This window comes from Papaver somniferum, chromosome 11 (genome assembly GCF_003573695.1).
Source record: "Papaver somniferum cultivar HN1 chromosome 11, ASM357369v1, whole genome shotgun sequence".
In the NCBI taxonomy this organism is placed as follows: domain Eukaryota; kingdom Viridiplantae; phylum Streptophyta; class Magnoliopsida; order Ranunculales; family Papaveraceae; genus Papaver; species Papaver somniferum.
This window is the reverse complement of record NC_039368.1, coordinates 25,341,625-25,347,976: the sequence shown is the minus strand read 5'-3', so window position 1 is coordinate 25,347,976 and position 6,352 is coordinate 25,341,625. Positions and strand designations below refer to the sequence as shown.

The 6,352-nt window shown below is 36.5% G+C and overlaps 1 pseudogene; it reads right to left on the bottom strand.

Annotated features, from left to right (window-relative positions):
• Positions 1-1,398: 1,398 nt before the first annotated feature.
• On the bottom strand, positions 1,399-6,144 carry LOC113324487 (annotated as a pseudogene).
• Positions 6,145-6,352: the final 208 nt, after the last annotated feature.

The following is a 6,352-nucleotide window of genomic DNA, read 5'->3' as shown; positions in this document are numbered from 1 at the left end:
TACATGAGGATTAGATTTTGGTCCAAAGTCAAAAGATTATGGGATGGTTGTTCATCATTTTTCTTCTTTTCTTTTTCTCTTTTAGATGGTGCAAGTATTGTATTTTAAGTCTGTGCTATGTGGTGATCAAAATCCAGTGTAAAAAAGGATTTGTTCCGCCTACAACAACGATATTGCTTCATCATTTGATATATTTGGGTGGATTATGCCTTGGTTACTCCTTACTTTTTCTATTAATTTTTCTTTCAATTTCGTGTTATCATTGCTATACTGACTTTATAATGTAGGGAAAGATTGTGGACAATGATTCAAAATAGTAAAATGGGTTATAAACTAAATGTGAATGCATGATAGCATGAGTGTCTCGGACTCACGAGTGTGCATATTGGTGTGTGCCCATATGTCCTTGAGTGGATGTTCGTTACACTTGCATTTTTGAGCCCCTCTTAAGCAGACATTCTATCCTCGGCCTTTTGAGATTCCCCAACTTCGCAACTAGAGGAGTGTTATCGGCTCTTCGAACTTTCCAAGTGGTGCCTTTTGGCTGTTTTTGTCGACTCAAAACAGATTACCTCTCAACTGTCTATATTAGATTCGTCTCCTTCCTAGAATCTATGACAATAAACTTTTAGATGTTTCACTAAATCACGAGTCTATGTTCTCAAATTTGCTTGCAATTAATCAATACTCGTGTGGGTTAGATGCACAAGTTTTGTTCGCAAGCATCGAACAGTCACTTAATTATTCGATGTTTTTGTAATTAACCTCGACTATCAAATTTTGTTTGCAATTAGTCAAGAGTCACTTAATTATGTCTGATATCGACGCATTGTAAACGTGTGCGAGTAAAAACATTCAGTAGCCTGACGCTTTGTTTTATCTAAATCAACTATGTTAAACAAGGACCAGATAAGGCGGCTTTAATAATTTGTCTAAAATCTAATGTGGTCATGCCGACATCCTTGATTTTGCACTTTCTGAGTTCTCACACCAGTTTAGAATTTATAATTTACTTCCTCAATTGTTTCACAACACCTCAACACAAAATTGACTCCACTTCTTTTTCTTTCTTTTTTCCCGGTGCCAGCTTGATATAATCAAAATAATTTATCTATCTCTTGCTGCCAAAGCGCTTTTCCTATATTTGCAAGCTTATTGCTCATGGCGATTATTAATTTTGTGCAAGTTGCCTCTAATAGTCTAATGTTTCTTTCTTCTTTTTCCGCAAATGTATTGCTAATAGTCTTTTCTTTTTTTTTAGTGTAGCGTTTCTTACTTTTGCTCTAGAAACATGTAAACCCGCAGAACTGCTTTGCCAAAAGTCACTTGAAGAACTCAAAAGGTCTTAATCCTGAAGCCTGGATCCCAGTGTTCCAAAAGTTAATCTGGGTTTCGATTAGTCTAGTGAACACTGCAAAACCATTCCTGCAGACCGTCTGCTTCAGGTGGTTGTTCCATTTCCTAGATTACACTCATCTTCGAAATAACTTGACACTGCCACATATCAGGCAACAAGAAGAGAAGAAGCCAAAGCAGAAAAGGAAGAAAAAAAGAAGAAGATAATGAATACAAATAAGGACTACAATCTAAGAGCAGCAATTGCTTCAGGTCTAAAATCAACTCTTAAACCTAAAACCCTCCTCACCTCAGCCGGAGTTAGTCTCCAGGTCATGGGTCCTGCATTCTCTCCCCAGAAATCCAAAATCTCGGAAACCTTTTCCAGGTTAAGGATAGTTGCCATCTGAGTAAGCCGGGCAAACTTGTCTCTGACAGTCCTCTGGGTCATACCAGAGAAATGGCTCACTAGTGCCCTAGCATCTCTATCCAGTTGAAGACCCCCAAGTTGGCTGAACTTCTTCTGCATCATAATCACTTCCAACCTCTTAACAATGAAGTCGATAATGAGATGAACAAATCAGTCAAAGTTGGATGATGTCATTGTAGGCTGGAGCCATGCCGCATTTGTTTCCACAGCATGGAGGAGAGCTTCTGAACCCAGGGGTCGTTCACCTCATTTTCTGCATATTCAACCTCAGATAGCTCATAGCTAACTGTTCCCACCATATCTAGCACAGGACGGATTCGAGGAGTTACCGTAGAGACCAGTTGCTCCATTCCAGCATTTAAAGCTTGCTTAAAACCGGTGCTCATCTCTCCCAATTCAGACAAACATGATTTGATTTTTTCTCGGTCAGCTGGTGCAGGGAATATCTGCTTTCACAATAGTATCGGGGTTGATATGTTATTTTATTTTGTTTTTATAAAAATAGCAAGATTAATATGTAAAACAGGAAAACTCAAGTTATTAATACACCTCTGTATCAAGAAAGTCAGTTTAGCTGATTAACTTGGATATACAATGCCCTAGAATTTAAGATCAAAGTATCTATGCAAGGGAGAAATAAAATGCTCCATAAGTCAAGTTATTTGGCGCTCATTAAGTGGTCTGCTCCCCAAACAAAGGAGTTCCAAAAGAAAACTAGATATGCGGAGCTAAAAATTGATTTGAAGATAATAACTTTACAATAATATTATTTACCGTGTGGTGGCTAAAAAAAATGCTGCACCTAAATCAGTATCTAGTTGCTATCTAAAATAGTTAGATAGAGTTGAAACTAAGATTAGGAACCGAATTGCATTTTCCCTAACCTTAACGTAATTCCGAGCTTAAGAAACTCATGCTTATTAGGGAGTGCTACAAAGTGATGCAAGAAAAATATGATATGCTAAAAAAATATGCAGTTAATGCTTCCTTTAAACACTTTTAGATTCTCAAACACAGAGAAGAAAATCTGTAAAGATCAAGAAATACACGATTTCTGTTGTGAGAACAGTATCATGTTGGAGTTATTACTCATAGTTAAGAGAATCCTTTCTCGCGTATGGCGGATTTTTAGGCTTCGTATGGTTGATTTCTCTATGTAACATTTTGTGTATTTGGAGTCTGAAGTATCTACTTACATATTGGAGCTTAAATCTTCTAACACTAATTATATTGTTTACTTGAATTTACTTTTTCGGTATTAAATAAAACTGAAGTTAGAAGCGTTGAGGACATTTTGCAGACTGCATGGATGTACATATTTCTATGCACTATCTATGAGTATACATGGTGGCAAGCACTCCTTCTCTAATTGATTCAATTCCGAAGCCAAAAATACCAATACGAGTTTATGTATCAGTACAGGTTTTTTTTTTGGAGGAAAGAGTGTGATATAATGAAAAGGACAATAGTGAACTGAGAAAGATCTCGGAAAATGGCAGACATGTGTTGCACATACTCCACCACACATGCATCTTTTGAAAGCTCAAATGATGCTCCAATATCAGAGCTATTTGCTTAACTCTTAAGAACTCTTTATTGCTTAGCTATTTGCTCAACTCTAAACGATCGACACACACAACTATTTAGGGGTATCCAAGCTGGGGGCAAAAATCATTTGCAGGAACTCTTAGGTGGGTAAAATAACAACTTTATATGCTAAACTATAACAGAAACCTATTGTTCACTTTTCATTAACCAAAATAGAAAATTGCAATGTGACTTATACAGTTCATAGTTTTGAACACCAAATTCCTGGATTTAACAGATATTGATCAAATTTTGGTCTCTAGGATCAAATTGATGGACGGTTCACGAGTGTGCGAAGGGCTAAACAAATAAGCTTGGAAAGGCTCAAAGGAAAGCTAAAGAGGCTATAACTATATACACGGCCGCATGAAACTTAATTTTGTAACTGTCTGTAAGCTGGAGTATATAATGAAATTAGCACAACAGTGAGTCATCAAGGCTTTGGTACATTCCGCATGGCTAAAAAACTTATTGACAACCAATATGCAAACCTTAAAAATTGCACCATGTCCTTTAGATACACTAAGAAGTCTTGTGTAAGATTCCACACAACCCTCAATATCGGTACAGCACTATTATTCCACACAACAACGTCAATCTTAGAAAAGTTTATTTCCAATCAGTATGACAGAATCCAACCAAAAAAAAAACCTAGAAAACATAAGATTTTTGTAAAACTTAATTAAGTAACATGAACCAAAAAATAATACTTCAACTGTTTAGGTATTTCTCTCCTGGAAGATACTAAAAAGTATAAAAGAAAAATCCTTACCTAATACCTGAAGTTGCTATCTCTCCCTATCTTTTCTTCTCTGTTCTTTCTGGTGAACTAAACAGCTACGCTTGGCGGACTAAATCGATAGAGCTTAGTGGACTAAACTGATTATTTATTTATTTTGCAAGGGTGAATTACGAACTTGGTCAGGTTTTACCTCAGAATAACAACCTGCGCAGCTGATGATAAAGTAGGGTACATAGAATAAACATCTAGGAATATGATAAGGTCTGACAAGTGAGCATCATGTTTTGTTTCGCAATGTTTGATAGTTTTTTCTTGTGAAGGTGAAAAATATATAGTTAAATTCATCAGGAGACATAGCCAAATACTAATTAAAAATCTACCAGCAATAACATGATTGTTACGGAAAGCAACCCATAAGCAAAAGTAGAAAACTCACCTCTGCACATTGCTCCTCAATTCCATGTCGAAGTTTCAGGACATATTCACCACTGACATCCATGTTATTCAAAGCTGTTGCAATCTCAGTTCCCGTCTTTTGTACACCAACATCCCCAAGAAACAGCTTGGCACCAAGATTTGGTTCTCTCATTTTATGTTGCAAAGCTTCTTGATACTCATTACTCAACAAATTCATTGCGCCGCTGAGAATAGCAAGTACCGAATTCATACTTGAAGTCGAGATAGCTCTTCTACAACAACTCTGTAAAACATAAAACACATCATCTACCATAGAAGTAGTAAGGCTATCAGGCACATGCTCGTCAATCTTTATCGCCTTCCTCACGTTTTCCACCATAAAGAATTCCTCCAAAATCACATAAAACCCAGTAATTTCATGAACAACTTTACTAAAACTTCCATTTCTAAATGCTTTTGTCGCCCGTGGACCCAACTCAGGATCAACTGATCTCAATCCCCGAATTTTTGACACCATAAACCCTGTATATTCCTCGCCCAGCTGTGTCAACGTCAGAATCTCTTCCAAATACAGCTCAACTTCTCTCGGATCCGGCCCTTCCGTAACTCCAACTGAGAGTATATTCTTACTATAAGAAATGATTTCTGATTCTACTCTGCTTAATTTCCTAAATTCCATGTATTTTCGTAAAACAAGAGAACCCCGAGAATCACACTCCTCTTGGAGCTCAATAATTGCGTAAACAATTCCATCTTCACCACAAAGATTTCTCAAAATGTCATCATTTTCTTCAACAGCTAAAACAATGTCTTTAAACAAGCTAGTTAAACAATCAACAAAATCTCTTCCTTGATTTTGATCAATTCGCTCCACTAAATTTTCAAATTCTAACCTAGACCTCATTGAGATTACTTTCTTCAAACAATTAACATAAACTTGCAATCCTTCTTCTTCAAGTCCTAACAACGGAAAAAGCATAATAAATCTCATAATGGTGGAATGATCTCTTTGATCAACTGCATTTGATAATTTCTTTCTAACAATTCCTTCAAGTTTTTTCTTTGAATCAAGAAGCTGTTCTCTCTGATCATCAGAACCATTTGAATCACTATATTTCTCATCGATTTTCAAAAATGTTTGAACAAACTTAGCAGCAGATTCATAATCTTCAGTTTCTAATGATTTTTTAGCACCTTCAATACAATTAACTCTCTCAACAATTGCATCAATTCTGGATAATGTTGAATAGACCCTAGATTGAGCTAGGTCTAATTCTCTAACCTTACCACTAACTTGATCAGCTAAATCACATGTTGATCTAACATTAGATAACATAGAATCTGAATCAGATTTAACAATCTCTAAGACCTCAGCATTTTTCTGTAAATTGTTTAGTTTTTTTTTCAAGATCTGTTCCTTGAGAGAGTAAATTTTCAAGTTCAAGATCTAAATTTCTTTGATAAGCAATACATTCATGAAGAAGTCGAGACATTGCACCTACATCGGTTAGTTTGCGTACCACTTCTAAGGCTTCAGAGCTTCCGAAATTTACTGATGAAACGCCATCTTCTTGATCTTCTTCCGTCGTTCCATTAGGAGTTGTCGCCATTTCTGTCGTCGATGAGGGGAAACAACCTGATAACCGGTTTTGATTCTAATGGAGACTGAGAACGAAGAAGTTTTTAACTCCACTTCAAATCCTTCGTTTCGGGTAACGGATTACCGAAAAAATGCGTGAACTTATTTTCCTGAGGCCCAGTTAACAACGATCACTCAGTCGAGCCATTTAGACGGCCCAGAAACAGTGCCCCTTTTTTTCTTTTTTCTTTTTTTTTTTTTG